At 46.7% G+C, this 20,979-nt stretch overlaps 1 protein-coding gene across 2 annotated transcripts in view; it reads right to left on the bottom strand.

The window, feature by feature from the left end:
* The window catches only part of Bid (BH3 interacting domain death agonist), a 38,637-nt gene extending 20,298 nt beyond the window's left edge, over positions 1-18,339 (bottom strand). The window contains exon 1 of one of the 2 annotated variants that reach the window (XM_003461768.5): positions 18,218-18,339. The gene's annotated coding sequence lies outside the window, so the exon portion shown is untranslated. Of the gene's footprint in view, positions 1-12,798; positions 12,869-18,217 lie in introns of those variants that run through there. The other variant, XM_063258652.1, reaches the window with a different exon arrangement.
* Between the last annotated feature and the right edge of the window lie 2,640 nt (positions 18,340-20,979).

Raw genomic sequence — 20,979 nt, 5'->3', positions numbered from 1 at the left:
TGCGTGATCACACCCAGTGCTAGTTTTTAAAAAGGTATACAGACGGTAGTATCTTAAAAAAAAAAAAATCCAACAGAATTGCCATTCATCTAAATCCCGCATCTGGGTATGTGTACAAAAGAAGAGAAAGTAGGGTCTCGAATACACATCTGTACACGCCTGTTCTAGTTCTCGGCAGCATTAGTCACAACACGTGGAAGGTGGGGCCAGCCAAATGTCCATCAGCAGGTGGGCGGTCTACACCCCGAGGCACGCAACAACATGACACCCGGAAGGCAATAGCTAAATGAAACAGCCTGCCAAACGGCCAAAGTCTATGGTCCCACTGTTTCCTTCTCTGCACGCTGGGAATGGAGCTCAGGACTGCTCCACACCCCAGCCCAGAGCTGTTACAAAGCGATGATAGAATCTTCCCAGATCTTCCAGGAAACTCAACCATAGCTTCACAGGTAAAACACTCCGACAGGGCTGGAGATGTAGCTTGGTGTCCAGTAGTAAATCACCCAGCACGCCTGAGGGCCTGGGTTCCACTCTTCACCAAAAAAAAAGTCTTCAATTTTATTTTCTAAACCTACAGTCTAATCTTTGGAAAGCGATATTAAAAGTTGTCAAAGGCAGTTGGACACTCAACTAAGATGGTAGCCAAGCTATGAGACTTGATTACCCATTAACAAAACTCATGACCCTTGGCCCTTTTCATAAGTGATGGACCTTTGTTCTGTGAGTCTCTGGTTTAAAACAGTCAAGAGGGCTGATCTGGGACTGTGGCTCAGTGGCACGTCTGAGATTCTACACCACTGAGAGAGACAGAGACAGAGAAAGACAGAGACAGAGAGACAGAGACAGAAAAACAGAGAGACAGACAAAGACAGAGACACAGAAAGAGGAAAGATAGATTAAAACTACATTTTTAGAGGTACTGTGAGGTCAACAATGTTTCATAAACGTAAAGTGTGTACACCTGCAATACCAGCTTCTTGGGAGACAGAGGCAGAAGGATCTCAAGTTCAAGGCCAGCCTGGGCCAGGCAGCAAAAGCTCCATCTCAAATGCATGAACGAACAAATGAATATTTTAATTATAACACAGGACATATTGATAGATAAAAGGCATTTATCCAGGTGTAGTGGTGCATGCTGAGGCAGGAAAACTGCCATGAGTTCGAGGCCACCCTGGGCTACATAATGAGTTCACGTCCAGACAGAACTACATAATGAGAGGCCTTGCCTCACCTCCTCCCCATGCACAAAAAAAACCCAAAAAACAGAAAACCCACAAAACCACTTAATCTAATCTTAATCTAAAGCTTTTTGGTTCCTCAACTTTTATGTGTAAGAAGGTCTAGAAATTCAAAATCTATGAGGAAAAAATGCATCCCTTTTTTGAAGAATAAAAGCATATATGCACATTTTTCTGTCACCTACAGTAATTATCCCCTTTAATCAAGTGCTTAATTCTATTTCAGAGCCTCAGAAGGGACGACTGAGGTGCCTGCTGCTTCTTGCGGTCAGCAGACACTCATGCCCACAGTGAGGTGCGGTCAGTGTGCACAGTGTGAACTCTACACTTTTAAAAACAGCTGCCCCAGTAAGAGGCCCGTTACCATGAGTTTCCCTCAAAATGCTTCCCCTGGCTTCTAACACTCTTCCCAGCGCTCTTCCCTTTGGAAGTCCTTTTTGGTGTCTTTTTGAGGTGTGCACAAAACTAAGGTGGATGCCACCACCAAGAGCCATACAGAGAAAGGCAGGCTTTCAGAGACAGTGTGGCGCCTGCCCTCCTCACAGGACCTGGCACTGAGACTTCTGGCTCTTCCCCAGGGCAAAACGATCAAGAGTGAGAAATGTTTCGAATGGATTCAGCCACAAAAGCACAACTAAAGACACTCACGAAAGAAGACATCCAGAACTGCTTTAGAAAGGGGCAGGAATGAAGGGATAGGGCTGCGATTTAGCTCAGCCGTACGAGCTAGGTGTGAGTTCAGTGTTCGAAATGGGGAGTATTCTGATGGAGTTAATAGCTGTGTCTTTTTTTTCTTTTTTACTGTAATGCATTTTTAAAGTTTTTAAAATATTCACCATATTTTTCCACCAGCTCTCAAGAGTCTGTTTATTTAGTAGAGATTAAACCCAGGAGTGCTCTACCCCTAGCATTCAGGTGCCTCCTTTCCTTAAACTGTGACTCAGGGTTTTGCTAAGTCATGAAGTTGCCCAGGCTGGGCACAAACTTGCCATCTGTCATGGTTTATGTCTGTGTCCCCCAGGCCTCATGAGTTTGCATTGTGTATTTGTGATTCGTTCATTGTCTAGTGCTTGGATTAATGGTGTCAGTGCTCCACCCACAAAGGGGTGGAGCCAGGATGTGATGTGATGGCAGAAGAAGGTGTGTCTTGCTCTTTGCTGGTTCCTGTTTGCTGTTTGCAGCTGCCATGAACTGCGGCCCAGCCATGCCCACCTGCCTTGGAACCAACTGAGTGTGGACTGAAACCTCCAAAACCTGTAAGAAATAAACCTTTCCTTTCCCAACTTTGGGCTTCAGGTATTTTGTCTCAGCAGAATTTGGTACCGAGAGTGGGGTCGTTTGCTGTGACTGTGCTTCTCAAGAGGCTTTGGAAATATCTTGTGGGCAGAATTTGGAAAGGTTCGGACATGTCGCCTGTATGCATAGAGCTGGAGCAGCTTAGGCTATCCTGTAGAGGAGATTCTGGTCAGAGCTCTGGAGAACGGAAGGATGATAGATAGCCTCATGGTAAAAACCAGGCTTGGGAGGTTTCTGCTGAGAAGAAGGACTGGATTGGTTGTTGGATTCCACATGATGTGTGGTATGGCTTGGCAGAAAGTTTATCTACATTTTGCTCCTGCCCAGAGACTTTGCCTGAGACTGAGACAAAGGGCAATGGACTGATTAATCTTGAAAAAGAAATTAAAAAGCAATCGAACATTGAGGCTGTGGCATGGCTATTATTGGGGGCTTTCAGCCAGCTTTATGTTTCAAATGGAGAGCAAAGAACCCAGCAGGATAATTTACAATGCTGTGAGTTTGGCCAGAAGGAAAATTCCAGGAAGGCTGTGGATTGTAAAGACAGAGTTGAGATTTTGATTCCTGTGGAGAAACAGAGAGATAAGAAAGATGGCCCTGGGGCATCCCAGGAAGTGGGTCCCCACCCTTTGCAGCATCACTGCAAAGGTGAAAGAATTTGCTCAGAGGGAAAAACTGCAGAGTGCCATGCTCCAGAATGGCGACAGGGGCCACGTGAGGTTCCAGAATGGCGACAGAGGCCACATGAGTTTCCAGAATGGCAGCAACACAGAGAAGCTTTTCATCACAATCAGGCAAACAGAGCCCTGCGATCCAGACAACTGACCCCTATAGCCAAGAGAGAGAAAAGCCTGGCTACTGCTCCAGCTGGCAGCAGACCTTGGCGGCATCCACAAGGTGCTGATTTTAGGTGCAAGGAAAATGCACACATTTGAGGGTAAGACGGCTTCCACCTCAATTGCAAAGGGCCTGGCAGGCCAAGCAGTGTGCCCCTGAGAGGGCAATTTGTGAGGATGTAAAGGTGAAGCCGAAGGTGCAGTGGAGACCCCAGAAGTTTGGAAAAGCCAGGAACGTGGGTGATCCAAGGAGAGCTGCAAAAAGCGAGCAGAGAGGATTTAAGAGAGAAGCGGCGGGACCTGATATACCTGGAAGTGCCGTGGGAGTGGAATCACCAAGCCTTTTGGAGCTTGTAACCAGATTGCTTCAGATGCTGAGCATGGAACTCTGAGACTTAATGTTTCTCCTGCTGGATGCTGGACTTGCTTTGTTTCCAATACTTTATATTCCCCTGTTTGTAACTTTTGGAATGGTAATGTTTATCTTGTGCCTTTGCATTTCAGAAATGTTTAACCTTGTTTCATTTGTACAGGGGGTTATAGTTAAGAGTTTGCCATAAATCTTGGAGGAGACTTGGGACTTGGACTATTCAGCAATGCTAAAACTGTTAGGACTTTGGCAACTCTTGGAGGTGGACTACATGTCTTTTGTATAAAGGATGTACATGAGTCCTGGGAGCCAGGGGTGGAATGTCATGTTGTATGTCTGTGTCCCTCAGGCCTCATGAGTTTGCAATGTGTATTTATGATTCGTTCATTGTCTAGTGCTTGGATTAATGGTGTCAGTGCTCCACCCACAAAGGGGGTAGAGCCAGGATGTGATGTAATGGCAGGAAGAAGGTATGTATTGCTCTTTGCTGGTTCCTGTTTTGCTGTTTGCAGCTGCCATGAACTGCAGCCCCGCCATGCCTGCCTGCCTTAGAGCTGAGTGTGGACTGAAACCTCCAAACACTAAGAAATAAACCTTTCCTTTCCCAACTTTGGGCTTCAGGTATTTTGTCTCAGCAATGAGTAAAAAGTAAGACACCATCCGTCTGCTTCAGCTTCCCCAGCAGCTGCAGAAACAGGTAGTTCCCACTGTACTCAGCGACCACAACTTTTCCATGCCACACACACCTTTCACACTTCCCTGAAGCAGAAAGCTTATTCATCAACACTAGTCCAAGACATTACATCTTCTTAGAACTTTAAAAAATTAAATTCTCCCTAACAACTAACATTTCAGTTTCTATCTTAACCTCCAGAACTTGAGACTAACTGTGTCATCAAGGTGTGCCAAGTCCTCACCGAAGAATTATTAACTTTAGGGGCTGGGGGTTTAGCTCAGCGGCATAAGTGCCTGCCTTGAAAGCAGGCAGTCGTGAGTTCAATCCCTGGTACCGATAAAAAGGAAAAAGACAAAAAAAAAAAAAAAGAATTATTAACTTTAATTTTGTAAGTTTTATATATTAAACAGTCAGTGTTTAACAGGAAAAAATCACAATAAAGTATTGAATTTTAAAATATTTATTGTTTATTTTAAAAACGCATCATAATTTTCAACACTGACTTTTTTAGTATACTAAGTCGAAAAAAGGAAAAACAAATTCTTTTTTTTTTTTTTTTTTTTTTTTTTTTGAGACAGGGTCTCTCTCTATAGTTCAGGCTGTCTTTGAGTTCAATATGTAGCCCAAGCTGGTCTTGAACTTGAAGTGATCCTCCTGCCTCAGCCTCCCCAGTGCTGGAACTACAGGTGTGCATGATCATGCTGAGCAACAAATAAATTCTTGTACGAGCTACAGTAAAAATACCAATACCATTTTCAAAACCAAAAAAAAAAATCTTGGGATCACAGGATACAGCTCAGCGACACATGTACCTGCCTGGCAAGCACAAGGTCCTAAGTTTGATTCCCAGTAACAAACAAACAAAAAAATCTTTACTTCAATTATCACATTTCAGGCATACTGCACAACAACAGTATGCCCTAGACATATACTGTTTACACTGACAGCACTTGCGTTTTGCTTTCCTGGCATTTCTGTAAGATATACCTGACATCTCAGTGGTCTTGCTGTTTTGTCAGGAGGTTCTCATTATATTACACAGTGTGTAGTTAACAAGAACATAAAATATACAATAAAGTATTAAATTCTTAATATGTATGTGCATTTAGAATAAACATTCACCTTTTTATATCAGCTGTGTATTTACTTACCAAACCTTAAAGATAACATCAGAAATAAAAACTAGCATGAACTACAATGTAAACACAACTGAAAGAAATCAGCTTTGCTTCAACTGTCACACCCAAGCGATCTTCACACATGACACACAAGTGTGGCTTTCACTGACAGCACGTATGTTCTGGTCTCCTGTATATTCTTATAGGGCACAGTTGTACAAATTTACAATAGAAAAGTATGGGAGGGACCAGCTAGATCCTTCTTGCATACCTATAACACGGTGCTACACCCCTATAATCTCAGCACTTGGAGGCTGAGGCAGAATGATCGCAGGGAGTTCAAGGCCAGCCTGAACTACATAGCTCGACTCTGTCTCAAAAAACAAAACAAATACATATAGCCATACAATAATTAGTCATTAATTAACTCAATGTTAGTCAGTTAAAGCTGTACTTGGAATAATGTGAAAACAAAACACTGCCAGGCCAGGTATGGTGGCAGCTTAGCAGTAGTAAGACTCTGTCTCAAAAATAAAACAAAAGCCAGGCAAGGTGCCATAATCATCGCACTTTGGGGGGCTGAGCAGGAAGATCACAAGCTTGATCCCAGTCTGGCTGACTTAGCAAGACCTCTCTCAAATAATAAATAAATAACAATAGCTGGGATGGGGCTGAGGCGTTTAGCTCAGCGGCCTAAGTGCCTGCTTGGTAAGTGCAAGGTCATAAATTTGATCCTCGGTACCAAAAAAAAAAAAAAAAAGAAGAAGAAGAACTGGGATGTCACCACTGCAGAGGCCTTGGCTCAGTCCTAGTGTCACTTTTAGTTTAAAAAGTACTGGTGATGCAGCTCAGTGCTCCCTGGATTCAATTCTCAGCATTACAAAACAGACAAAAATATTTTCTGGGCTGAGATGCAGCTCAGTGGTACAGAGTGTGCTCAGCATACATAGGGCCCTGGGTCCAGGTCCCAGCACCAGACACAAACAAAAGCAATGTATGAACAATTATTCAGTCAAGCTGAACACAAATTTACAATTTTCATAATGGTAAACATTATGTAAGAGTATTAGCTGACTTGATAAGGAAACCTGGAGAAGTTCAAGGAGGGAAAGTAAATAGAATAAAATATATAGCTCTTATTACATTAATAAGGATAATGAAAACAGCCTTTTTCCAAACCCAAGTTATTAATTTAGTCTCATTTACCAAAGACCTAATCATATGAATTCTGATTCTTAAAATCTTTGTTTCTATAAAAAAAAAAAAAATTAGGGCCTGGGGTTGGTATGTAGCTCAAAAAAAGAAAAAGATTATTTTTTTAAAAAAACTAGTGCACTGGGGCCAGGCAGTCGTGAGTTCGGTCCCTGGTACCGATAAAAAGGAAAAAAACAAAAAAACAAAACTAGTGCATTGAAGTTGTTAGAAGTTTATTTTCTAGAAATCCCAGAAATAGTTGATTTACATAAACCACCCAAGCCCTTCAGACAGTGGTCTTCCAAGCTAAGTCACTTCACAGCCCAAAGCTCAGAGACTAAAGATGTTTATCATCATGACATAAGAAGCGGAGAGACAAAGAGCTTCCGGCAGCGGTTGTACAACTTCTGCTCACGTCAAGAGCAAACAGGAAACCAGAAACTCACAGACACAGAGGTTAAAGAATTGTTCCTCTGCTGAACACAAAATCTGTAATTGAACTGAGTTCAAAAGACCCTAAGGACACAAAGCCCAGCAATCAGATTCTCTGTTATTCTGTTATCTATCTCAACAGAGAGCAGATCTGTGTCACCTGCCTAGAAAGATGAAAAAATATACAACCATAAATCTTTTTTTTTTCCAGTACCGTAAATCAAACTCACAACCTCAAGCTTGCCAGGCAGGCACTAAGACCATAAATCTTAAATCCTTAATCATGCCAAGACAAGTAATTTATCCGCTGTGTGTAAATCAGAAACCAAAACAAGACACACAGGTGGGGGCGTGGGGACACTAAGAGAAACAGTATAGTAAACTTAAAAGTAGCCGCCTGAAATTTACTTCTAGCAGTCAAGAAAAGGTCTTGTGACCCCGTGGGGCAGTTTCTGTGTCTGATCCCCAAAACTGCTAATGGGTCATTTAAAGAAAAGAAACTGTAATTTACTTTCTTTCTTTCTTTTTCTGACTTCAGTTTAATGGTACAGTTTTTTTATTTGTTTTGTTTTTGAGACAAGGTCTCCGTGTGCAGTTCAGGCTGCCTTCAACTCGCTATGTGGCCCAAACTGGCCTTGAACGAACAGCAATCCTTCCACCTCAGCCTCCCAAGTGCAGGGATTACAGGTGTGAACCATTACCTCCGGCCTGACGGGTACAATTTAGATATACAAAATGATCACATTCCTCATAGGAAATCTGTACCTGTATAAGATATATCTTGATTCTTTTTTTTTTACCATTCTCTTCCCCTTATTTTAATTTATCTTCCCCTCCTTATTTACAAAGCTTTGTTTCTATTTTATCCTTCTTTTCTCATTTCTTTCTTTTCCCTTCCTCTCTTCCTCCCTAGTTCCCTTTTCTTTTGAACAATTTCTTCATCTTTCACAATTTCTATTACACATTTTAAGAAACCATAACTTTCATACAAACATAAGATGACAAAATGAACACACCAGAGATTTCGTCTAAGGACCAGTTACCAGAAGGTCGCTGGCTGCCCCGCCAGTCTCCCCACTTGGCTGAGTTTTGCTTTTGCCTCTCACCACTCTTGTCAGTGGGGTCTCTGCACTCACCCCAAGAACCCTCATGGTGCCACTTGGAACTCAACAGGAAGGGAGGAAAGGGAGTCAGGGCGGGTACCTGTGCCTTGGGTACCACTCCAGCTCTGCTACCCAAGGCCCAGCTCCCACCTCATGGGGTCTTTGCAGATGCTGGTGGTTCCTGAAAAACTCGGGCACCTGCACTGACTACACCATCTATACCTCTCTCCTCCTCCGTAGCCTCAATTCCCCGTACCAAAAACAAAAACAACAAAAACCCAACAAGCAAGCCAGGATGCAGGGCAGAAGCTCCTGCAGGATCCACAGCATTTTTCTACATTAACAATAAACAACCCGGAAAAGAGATTAAGAGATTAAACAACTACACTTGTAATGGCTAAAGAAACTAAAGTAGAAGAAACTAAAATACCTAGATATACATTTAATACAAGAAATGTCACACTGGTGCAGGGAATGAAAACTATGAACAAACAAAAGCTATCCCACGTTCAAGGCCTGGAGGACTTTGTGTTAAGCCAATCCCCAGTTGATCTGCAGATTGCAATTTCATCAAAACCCCAGCTGCATTTTCTACAGAAAATGACAGTGGTTCCCAAGTTCATACGGTAAGGCAAGTGACACTTTCAAAAATAGCCAGTCTTTGAAAAAGGTTAGTGGGCTTGTGCTTCCTGATTTAAAAACTTATCACAAAGCTGCAGTCATCAAGACAGTGTGCTACTACTGCCAATGGATACCCATACAAAGTCACAGGATACAAATGACAGGCAAAAAGGTAAACCCCACGATTAATTAAGTAACCTTTGACAAAGGGGCCAGACTACGGGAAAGAACAATCCTTTCAATAAATCATGATGGGACAACTGAGAATCCACAAATCAAAGCATGAAATGGGTCCCTACCCGACAACATGCAAAGATTTACCCAAACAGATGCTAAGACCAGGTGGGAAGGTGTTATGGTTTGTCTGTATGTCCCCCCCAGAGCCTCAAGAAGTCACTGGGACAGGCTTTTCATAGGCGGCTGAATTTAGAGTTTGTGACTGATTCTTAGTTCAATGCTGGGATCAGAGGTATGAGCGCTGCACCTGCCCTAAGGCAGGTGTTCTACACACCATATAAGGGACAAAGAGGGCTGGCCTCTCTCCTACCCTCTCTTACTGCTTTTGCTGTCTTATACAACCCTGATTCTGTTACCTCTCTGCCATGTGCCACCCTGCCTTGGAGCTGCCAATTATGGACTGAAATCTCCACAAACTGTGAGTTAGATAAACCCTTCCCCCTTTAACTTTGGGCACTGGGTATTTTGTCTCAGCAATAAGAGAAAGGTAACTAAGATAGTGGGCCAAAACTATAAAACTCTTCAAAGAGAACATGGGAATAAATCTTTATTACCCTGGGTTTGTGAATAATTTCCTAGGACTTATTTCCTGGCAATAATTGCCAGGAATTATTTCCTGGCAATAATTTCTTAGACACAACACTAAACATATACGATGAACGAAAAAAATAGATTAAATCAAGCTTTTGAAAATTATAAATTTGTGTTTCAAAAAACAAAGGGGTGGTGGCACACACATCTGTAATCCCAAAAGATACAGAAAGTGAGCTGGGCATGGTGGTGTATACCTGTTATCCCCACAATGGGGAGACTGAGGCAGGAAGACTGCAAGTTGGAGACCACCTGGGGATACACAGTGAGTTCAAGTTCAGGCTGACCATGTCTCCAAAAAAAGAAAGCACACACAAAATGGTGGAAAATATTTTCAAATTATTTAACTGAAAAAGGACATGTACAAAGAACACATAAGGAAAAAGCTTGGCGTGGTGGTACGTGCCTGTAATCCCAGCACTCAGTCTCTCTCCTCTGGCTCATCTGGCCCAATCAGTGTCCACAGGCTCTCAGAGTCCAGGCCAGGGACCAGGGGAGGCAGGACGCTGGATCTTGGAGGCTCTGAGCATCTGGGATGGCAACTTCTCTTTTGAGACAGTCTCACTGCATAGTTCAGACTGGTCTTAAACTCACAATGTAGCCAGGCTGGCCTTGAACTCACAGCAGTCCTTCTACCTCAGTCTCTCAAGTGCTGGGATTAGAGGCGTGCACTACCACGCCTGATAAGGGGGGCCAATTTTTTTTTTTGTCTTTTTCCTTTTTATCGGTACTGGGTACTGGGGATCAAACCCGAGACTGCCTGCTTGCAAGGCAGGGTGGGGGCCAATTTTTAAGGACCTGGTGGAGACGCTGGCCTGTGTGAGGGGCGACCTCTCCCGCCCTCCTCCACCCTCCTCAGTTGCTATTTTGAAGCTCATTGGTTTATTTATTTATTTATTGCATTGCTGGGTTTGGAACCCAGGACCTTGTGCAAGCTACATTTCCAGCTCAGTTGATATTTTAAAAACCACTGTCTTGAGATATGTTTCACATACCAGACATTTATCGATCTAAAGTGCATGTAGAGTTCAGCGGTTTTTAGTATATTCACAGAGGTGAGCTGAGCAACCACGGCCGCAGTCCAATGTGAAAAACTTTCAACACCCTGCAGTGGAGCTACTGGAAGTCACCAGGGTTGCCTTCAGCCCAGGCCTGCCTGCACCTGCATGGAGTCTCCAGTTGGCCCAGTTGGGACAGCTCCTTGGAGCAGACCCTAGGCCGTGCGGTCTCTGTGACCTACAACCATGTCTTCACGGTCTGCCTTGGTCGTAGCAGGGTCAGTGTTTCACTCTTTCTTTTTTTTACAGTACTGGAGGTTGGACCAGTACCTTGACAGCGGGCCATATCCCCACCACCTCGTTTTTTGGTCTTTTGAGACAAGATCTTGCTGTGTAGCCCAGGCTGGCCTTGAACTTAGTGATCCTCCTGCCTGTCTTCTGAGTGTTGGGATTACCGGCTTGCACCACCATGTGCAGCCCCCGACCCCACATTTTTTTTTTTTATGTTTTGAGACAGTCTCTCTATAAATAGCTAACTCGCCTGATCTGGGCTTGAACTACTGCCTCAGCACTCCCAGAGTGCTGGGTGTGTAGGCATGTGCTAAGCAGCCAGCCTGACCTCCATCGTCAGCTGTACCTGGCTTTTTATTCCAGCCATCCTCGTAGATGAGAGGTGATGTCACTGTTACTTCGATTTGTAGTGTTAAACATTTTCCCCCTTGTGCTGGAGATAGAATTTAGGGCCTTGTGTAGGTTAGACAAGTGCTCTCTGCTGAGCTACAACCCCAGCCTCATCTTAAAGAGTTTTTTTTTTTTATATGCTCATTGACTTTGTGTATCTTTATATTCAGAGGCCCACTCCGAAGTATCTGCGGGAGCCTCTGCCATCCTGTCCTGTCCTGCCCTGCCCTGCCCTGCCCAGAACTCTGGCCTTATCCTCTTTGTAGCACTTAGTCCTGAAGAAAAAAAGCTGCTGTCAAGGCCCAGGTGGAGCCAGAGCTGCTCCCACAAGGGCTGGCCACAGTCTGTGGGGTGAGGGTGTGGCCAGCAGGACAGAAGAGCCTGCCCCAGGGAACCGCGGTCTCCTGCCTCCCCAGCTCTGGTGGGAAACATCCTCTCCTCTACTGGGACAGTGACTTACTATTGTAACCCCAAATATTGTGTACAGTCATCCAAGCATTGTAATCCTTTTTCTAGTCTTTCTCACAATCCAAAAGGTTCTATTTACAATTCCATTAAGACGTTATTGGAACCCCAGCAAGGTAATTCTAGTCTACTACCTGCAATGCAACCCACGGCGAGAGTAAAGACACCAAGACATATTCCCAGTTAAGGGCAGCCAAGGGGTCCTAAGTCCAATCCCCGGGAGGGTGTGAGGACAAAGGCCCTGATGCTAGGCCTCTCCCAGAATTTATTACCTTGTGAAGAAGGGGGTGGCTCAGGGAGGAGTGACAGTGAGGATGGAGGAACTATGGGACTAACCGGCCAGCCAGGCAGGGAGAAAAGTATCTCTGCAAAATGCAGAGATAAGGATATGCAGAAGGGTCAATTTGCGTAATTCAATTAAGGTAGCAACTGAATTGTTTTAGGAGGCTGTTGCTCCAGTTTCTGATATGTCAACTTTTGTGTCTTGGGGAGTCATAGTCTCTTTACCTTGAGGCTTATGCCCTGTTGATATTCCTGGAGCTGACTGGCTCTACCGTACCACTGTGCTTATGTATTTTAGAGAGAACACTACCCGAGGACACAGGAGATTGTCTGATGGCTTTAGAGACTACATACCAGTACCTTGGCTGGCCTTATTTGCAATGCTTAGAGCCAACTGAAGAGAGAAGGAAATACCATAGTCAGCTCTATACATATCAGTATAAGGAAATCAGTCTCCAAAGTTGCAGCAATTGTTCTGCATTCAAGGGGAGTCACTAGAGTTGTCTACCACAACCTACCTCAGGGAGAACAGGGCAAGCACTAGAGTGTTCAAAGAACTCCCGTAATCCCCTTCCCATGACAGAGTAAGGGAACACTTGCTGGAAAGTTCCTGAAGTCCAAGTAAGGCTGTTTTATCTCCTTAGCCACAGCAGGGCCTACCTGGATGGATTCCAGGGTCCCAGATGGTGCTGAGCCTGGCTGTGGTCCTTCAATGTCCACTGCACAGAGGCAGCTGGCCTGCGAGAAGGAGGCATCTTAAGTGCAGGGGTCCCTGTAAAGCTCAGGGTCCTTCTGTAGAAGCCCAGGAGCGGCCTCCCTCCTCCTTCCCCCTCCTCCTCCTCTCCAAGGAAATGCCAGGGGGCAGAAGCCTCCCCAGCCCCTGCTGACATGAGACCTGACTTAGTCACCCATGTCAGTAGTATCTAAGGCTGAGGCTGCAGATTAGCTTTATCTGGGGAGCTGCACCAGCCCAAACTGAGCAAGCCACAGATGCCTGTGGCACCTAATGATCACAGGGCCAGAGATCCTCAGCAGCAGGGACCTGGGTCTACTGCCCTCACCTGCCACAGGTGCTCCTGCTCTGCCTCCTGGCCCTAAGTCCCTGCAGCCTCAGCCCCAGTCAGACGCCCAGTGCCCAGGCCTGATCTCAGCCAACACTGACTGCAGAAACAGACTGAACCCAGAGGAGCCTCCCTGCCTGGCACACGCACCTCAAGAGGCCCACAGAGCCCAGCCAGAGCACAGCCTCACCAGGCACATGGGCCCTCCAGGGCCTTGACCCACAACACAGACTCACTTCCCCACCTGTAAAAAGGGACATTTTCCACCTGTGGGGACAAAACAGGAAAACAGAAAAGTGGCTGACAGGTGGTGCCACCTGCAGAAGCTTTTTCCTTTGTCCTTGTTTTGGGAAATAGCAGCCCAACCACGAGCTGCTGGCACATGGCCTGGGACCAGGATTTGGTAACCTGAACGCTAGTTCAGACACACGCATTCATGTAAGAAATGTCACCATTATCAATGTTTTGCAGCTGTAAAGTGTCACAGCGTCAGCCCAAGAATTAGAGTGAAAAATACAGGTGATTGCAGTGTAGGGTTTGTGTGTGTGTGTGTGTGTGTGTGTGTGTGTTTGTGTGTGTGTGTGACTTTCCAAATGATGCAAAAGCACCTATCCTGTTTTTCACTCTTGGTACCAGCATTCAATAAATTATATTAGTACATGAGCTAGCTGATATTTTACCCTAAAATAGGCTCTGTAATAGGTGATTTTGCCCAGTGGTAGGCCACTATGTGTTGCACATAGAGAGGGATTAGACTAATCAAGGTCACGTGCATTAAATGCCTTTTCAGTATTTTTCAACTTGTGATGGCTTTATCAGAACATCTTTCTAGGGTCGGGGATTTAGCTCAGTAGTATAAGCGCCTGATGTGCAAGTGTGAGGTCATGAGTTCAATCTCCTGTACCAAAAAAACAAACCAAAAAACCCAACAGAACATCTTTCTATTGTATATGCAAACTAAAACAAGTAATTTTCTTGTCTTTTTAAGACAAGGTCTTGCTATACACTTCAGGCTGGCCTTGACCTCACTTTGTAGCCCAGGATGGTCTCTAACTTGCAACAATCCTCCTGTCTCAGCCTCCCAGAGAGTGCTGGGATTACAGGAGTATGCCAATACATCCAGTTTAAGCCAAATAATTTTTGTTTTTGTTTTCTGAGATAGGATCTTACTATGTAGTTCAGGTGCACCTTGGGCTCAGTGATCCTCCCGCCTCAACCTCCCATGTGCTGGGATTATATGAGTATGCCACCAAACCCAGCCTATACCAAATAATTATGCCATCTCTGTATCAAACAGGAATACACAGATGCTTGGTAACAGAAATACAGGAATTTTCTTGCTGGCCTCAGATAAAACCTCACTGCAAGCCGGAGTCTCTCCACTTCTCCACCCACGCTGCACCTGCAACACCAAAAACAGCCTGCAGCACCCACCTGCCAGCCAGCCCACTAGGGTGTAGCACTGCTCACTTTCCTTCCTCTGTAGAAAGAGGTTTCGCAAGCAAATGAGGGAACCCAGCCTCAGGCAGACACAGTCCTGTGCGGGTCAGCATTGCACACAGCCCCTCCTGCCCACACAGCAGCTTTGCAGAAGGCCACAGGGTTTCCTTTGCTTGTTTGGTTTCATTTTTTTGTTTTTTTTTTGACACAGGGTCTCACTTTGTAGCCCAGGCTGGCCTCGAACTCACAACAGTCCTCTTGCCTCGGCCTCCCAAGTACTGGGATTACAGCCATGCACCACCACGCTTAGCTTTGCAGAAAGCTACATTGTGATCTTGGCCGCAGGCCAGACTAAGCCCCAGACCCAGCAGTCAGTCATCTTCCTAGCAGTGGCTGCCTCATTTCTGTGCCGCTCAACTTGAGGTCACGACTGCCACCCAGGCAATCCATGCCCTGAGAACACAGTCGGTGTAGTACCAAGGTCAGAACCGGGGCCTCACAAGGGTTGAACACCTTTCTAGTTACTCTGAGCCCCTAAAAACACCAACTCTCCTGAAGCCTCATCTGTGAGTACAGACATGGTCTTTCCTCCTTCAAAACTTTCCCTCTGATGACAATGAGTAATGTATCAACTAGCCATTCTATGATGATAATTTTTTTTGAATTCTGTATTGTTCTACCCTTCTTTTCTGTTTTTCTACTTTCTTTAATTTTCTTTCTTTGGAAAAAAAGAGAACAATATGCAATATAATAACCATTGTTAAATTTCTTTCATTGTTTTGAAAACCTATATTATTATTTTGAGTTTGCTGTTATTGTTTATGCTTTTTGCTTTTTGTTTTTCTTTTCTGACTTTTCTCTTTTTTAAATTAAAAAAAGAATTTCCCTCTGAAGTTCACATTATTCATGACTGTTCATTTGCAACACCGAATGGGAGGGTAGCTTTAAAACAAACCACTCCTCTCCTCTCTCTCTTTCTCTCTGTCTGTCTCCCCTTCCAGTGTGAAGGATAGAACCCTGGGCCTTGCACATCTGAGGCTACTGTGGTACCACTGAGCTAAGTCCCCAGCCCTTCCTCCACTTTTTAGCTGGGGCTTCATTTACTGAAAAGATCGCAGGTACAAATGTAAAGCCAGTCCCAAATTCCATTACTAAGGCTTAGTGTCTTCAGAAATGGTTGTTTTGTAGCTTATTAAATAACTTTGTTGTTCTTTGTAAACATCCTCATTTGGGCCAAGAGGAAAAAGAGGGGGTTAAAAGACTGAGTTGGGTGGAGGGAGCCTGGGAGACTCCGGGTGGTTCTTGGGGAAAGTCCCATCAAGAGAGTTCTTGGCACCAATCCAAAAGTGTCAGCCTCTTCTGTGTAGTGAGTAGCTGCATTTCAACTGGGTGGCCTGTCCCCTTCCAGGGCTAATAAGGAAGGAGGAGTCCACAGAAGGGAAATAGTGGCTGGCATGAGGCTCAGTGGCAGAGTGCTTGCCTAGTGCAAGCAGGGTCCTGGGTTCCATCCCTAACACCAAAGGAAACAGGGTAAAAGCCACAGGCATTTCTCACCACTGTGGTCTACATATGTGTGAAGTATATGAAGTCTGAATGCCTGGATTGTGATTCTGGGCAACTGTTTAACTCTCTTTGCCTTGGCTTCCCTATTTAAACAACGGGGATACTAATCTAGTTTCTGATCACTGTAATGCTCAAATGAGTTAGTTAATTCACACAGAGTTAGGTACAATGGTGCAGACCTGGAGTCCCAGCACTCAGGACTGGGGGCAGCAGGATCCCTTGGGGCACAGGAATTTTTTTTTTTTTTTTTTTTTTTGGTCTTTCTCCTTTTTTATCGGTACCGGGGATCGAACTCACGACTGCCTGCTTGCAAGGCAGGCACTTATGCCGCTGAGCTAAATCCCCAGCCCCTGGGCACAGGAATTTGAGACCAGCCTGGGAAACAGCAAGGTTCTCCTTCAACAAAATAATAAAATAAAACAAACAACTATTTTTCCAGGCATGTAGGAAGCTTAGTATGTTACAGATGATCATCCTCCTTCTCCTCTTCAGCCTCCCTGTGCAAGGCTTTGGACAAGGATACACGTGGCCTCTCACTGACTTGTTCAGGTCATGACCTCAGGAGGACAGAAGGGAGGGGCAGGACCAGACACAATAGCCTTGGGAGTGCTGCAGGTCCACACTGCCCCCAGAAACTGGGACCATCCCAGCCAAGGCTCCAAGCTTCCCCTACTCCCAGCATTTCCTGCACCACCCTGACTCCCCATCTTTTCTATCTGGCACACATCTATTCACCCTTCAGATCCCCAATATCCTGGCCTTTTCCACTAGCCCTCTCCATCCTCTTCAATGCAATGCACGTGTCCCCGAAGCTCTCTGCACCAACAGCAAGGCTTGCAAACCCAGAACCACAGTGGCCAGTCCGCATCTCCATTCTCACATGCATAACCTATGCTCCAGAACCCGCGAACAGCTGGTGAAGTGCCCCTTTTCTACCCCAGCTGTAAAGGGCCCAACCCGGGCTGCAGGGCGAGGACACATACTGAGGGCTGCAGGTGAACATCGGGAACCCTCCTTTTCCCAACAAAGCCTCACTAGAGTTCTGCCCACTCTAGTGAAGCCAGGACTCCCCTACTTCCAACCAGTTTGCTGACCCTATTCTCTTTCTTTCGGGTAGCACCATCATCCCAGTCACCGACTCAGGGAAAGCCTCATGATGATGCAGCCCAAGCCCAGGATAGCCCTCGAATCTCAGAGCCTCCCCCCCCCCCCCGGGCCAGAAAAGAGGAGGACTGAGCACTTTGAAAGAACCATGACGTGAAAGAACCACGCTGCCGTTCCTGCAGGCCTCCAGGAAGTGGAAGAAAGCCAGCACGGGTGGGACTAGGGCAGTCACGGGAAGGCAGTGTCCTCTCCACACTGCCCCCCTTCGCCCGGCAGATGAGGCCCATAGGTGCCCAACGGAAACCTACACTGTTCTCCTACTGTTCCCTCACTAACGCTGCCGCGGGCCCATCCTGCTCCCCACCAGATTGCATTCATGTTTGTTGAATGGAATGCATGAGTGAATGAATGGACCCGTGTCTACCTCGCCACTTGGTGGCCAAGAGTTTCAGGGCTCTTCCTGGGTCCTATCCCTACTGAGCCACTCAAGATTTCAATCCGCTTATTACCTGTACCCGTAATTCCCAGTCCTCAGAGGCGCTGTGGCCGCCACGTACCGCGGACTCCTAGAGCGCGGCAGGTGGGAGGCGGCCGGGCCGCTGAAGGCCGCCTGAGATTGGGTGGGGTCCCGCCCCGCCCCCGCCCCTTCCCGTGGGTCGCGTTGTTTCTGGATGGCCTAGCGGAGCGGCCCCGGACACCGCGACAGTGCCGGGACCTCGGCCTCCCCCATTTCCCGGGCCCCGCGCACCTGCCGGGGAGCCGGCCCACGTGCCGCCCGGAGGCCCACGTGGAGAGAAGCCACGGAGCCGCCCCCGCCGCACGGGGACGGCGCGGAAGGGCAGAGAAGGCCGAGCGCGCTCCCCACCCAGCAACTGGCTGCACCCAGCGCGCGACGGCCCAGCGCTACTCACAGAAGACTCGCGGCAGAGACGGGCGGAGGCGGGCCGAGACGCTGTGCGCTCGAGCGCCGCAACGCAGCCTTTAAGACCCGAAGTCCCGATCCTCCCGCCCCGGCCCCGCCCCGGCCCCGCCATGCCCCGCCCATGCCCCGCCCCAAGCTCCGGCCCGCCCCCGCCCCCGCCCCGTCCGGGTCTGGGGTGCCCAGTGATATTGGTACATTTTCTAACATTTCCTGTAGGAAACTGCAAACTGTTTTGCGATAGGCCCGGGGTGGCAGTTCTCGGTCCTCACCAGACCGAGTGGAAAAAATACGAGTCAAACCCCATGGGTCACGAAAAATGAGATCCGTGCCATTGGCCAGTGCCCACACCCAGTCCGGCCCCCTGCCGGGCGACGATGTGGGGAGCTGTACACCCCAAAGGAAAGCAGAAGACCACAGCCAGCAGAGAAAGAAACAGGAAAGCCAGTGTCCAAAAAGGAAGAGGAAGCAAACGGAAACGAGAAAGTTGCTCTGCCACACAGAATGAAAACAGAATCTAAAAGACTGGAAGAACTATAACCAGAAATCACGTGTTTGCCTAATGTCACGGGAAATCACAACGATTTTTTTGTGTGTGTGTTTTCCATCTTTGTTTAAAAGGGGTGTGGCACTGTGGACAATGTATAAAAACCGTAAGAATTACATGATGAAATAGTTTAAATTTAGTCAGCATTATAAAACGAAAAAAATTAAGCAATATAATCCGTACTTCAAGTTGCTTTATCAGAGTTGTATGACCACGCAACTAAGGCTAAATAACAAGGGCTATCTTGATTTTTTGTTAACTTATTTTTTGTAATACCAAGAATTGAAATCAGTGCATGAAGTATGCCAGATAAGTGCTCTGCTACAAGAAAACACCCTCAAGCTTTTTAATTTTTATTTTATTTTGAGTCAGGACCTGGCTAAGTGGCCCAGGGTGGCCTTGAACTTTGGCCCTCCTGCATATATCCTCTGAACCTGTGAACAGACCACTGGCCGTAGACCTGCAATGTCAGTGAAACACGGAAGCACCACAGGCATCCAATTGCATTTCACCTCCACAGCTACCATCACAGCCTCTGCTTCCCCATAAGCTGGTCACCCCCTGTAGGTAGGGCGCAGGCACACCTTACTCTCCAGCCTGCCATCAGAAGGTGCCAGGGCCTGGCCGCTCCCAGTGCAATGTCGGCCCATGCATGGCACTGGTTTCAAGACTGGGCTTGTTTGCTGGTGTGGCCATTGTTCTCTCTGCCCCCAGTCCACGAATGGCCAAAAAGTACATTTTTAGAACCATATGTGGGCCATATACAGTCCAATCATACTAATAATCCTTCAAACCTCAACACTACCCATTTAACTTCTTATGTGAGTCACGTCTGAACAGTAAGCTTTGTTTCTGGGGTTGTTGTTTTGTTTTTGTTTTTGTTTTTTGGTACTAGAAATCAAACTCGGGACCTTGTGTTTGCCAGGAAGGCACTTGTGCCACTGAGCTATGTCACTGGCTCTGTTCTTTTGAGACAGATTCTTGATAAAAAAAATTTTTTTTGAGATAGGGTCTCGCTATGCAGTTCAGGCTGGCCTTGAGCTCACTTTGTAACCCAGGCTAGTCTCGAACTCACAACAATCCTCCTGCCTCAGCCTCCCGAGTACTGTGATTACAAGTGTGAGCCACCAAGCCTAGCATAATTCTTGATAAATTTTTTAGGATGACCTCAAACTTCCAATCTTTCTGCCTTAGTCTCTCAGAGTTCTGGGAGAATAGGCTCTCTCTGCCCTCTTTTTTAATCGGTACCGGGGATCAAACTCACGACCGCCTGCTTGCAAGGCAGGTACTTATGCCGCTGAGCTAAATCCCCAGCCCCTTCTCTGCCCTCTTAAACAGCATTCTGAGCAGAGTATGTGTAATTCTAGCTACTCAGGGAGCCTGAGACAGGCATATCACATGTGAAGCCAGAGGCCCTGGGTTCAACCCCTACCAAATCGCTAGGCAAGCACTGTACCATTGAGCTACATCCTCTGCCCTATCTGTCTTTTCTTGATGACTCCAGGCCATTATTATCAGCATGACTTCCTGTGCTGTGAAGTAGTCAGCAGCACTGTTTCACTCCTCAATCTCCACAGAGGAACCTGCTCCCCAGCCTGAGCATCCCCTGCTGGGGCTGGTACAGACAGCCCTCCTCTGGACACTCTCAGCCTATGGTGCAGGGTTGGACCCACTTTCTGCCCTCAGCACCTGTAGGTAGCCCAAGGGTGCTGGCTTTGTTTCCCTTCTGCAGCTGAGTTGCACACCAGGGAACACTCCTCTCCTGGGCCTGTGGGAGAGCCCTTCACACATACCTTGTCCTGTCTGTGGTCAAGAGTAAAAGTCATCCTATGACAACAAAATTAAAACGTTTTTCTTCTTCCCAGGTCTGGTCCCTTACGCCCTGCTGAAAGGCTTCTCTGAGAAGCCCAGGTCACAATCAGCTTCCGGGGAGTGGTGCTGGGGCTTCCTGAACACACAATGACTTGGTCTTTTCAGCAGGAACCCGGGGTTTCCAGCCAACTCACCACAGACCAAGGTTCCCAGGGAAAGAGAAGCCAGACTGACCTCTCCCAGCCACAGACTCCTGCACAGGGACCTGCACAGGGCTCCCGAGGGGGGGGGGAAGGGCAGGGGCTCGGTGACAGCTCTGCTTGGGGTTTCTGTTCACACTCTGTCATGGCTGGGTGTGGAGAATGGAGAACAATGAACATCTGCCCCCCAGATGC

This window comes from Cavia porcellus, unplaced genomic scaffold (assembly GCF_034190915.1).
Source record: "Cavia porcellus strain 051 isolate PalLab524CR breed Dunkin Hartley unplaced genomic scaffold, mCavPor4.1 scaffold_11, whole genome shotgun sequence".
NCBI classification, from domain to species: domain Eukaryota; kingdom Metazoa; phylum Chordata; class Mammalia; order Rodentia; family Caviidae; genus Cavia; species Cavia porcellus.
The sequence above is the reverse complement of the archived record's forward strand: the minus strand, read 5'-3'. Positions and strand labels throughout refer to the sequence as shown.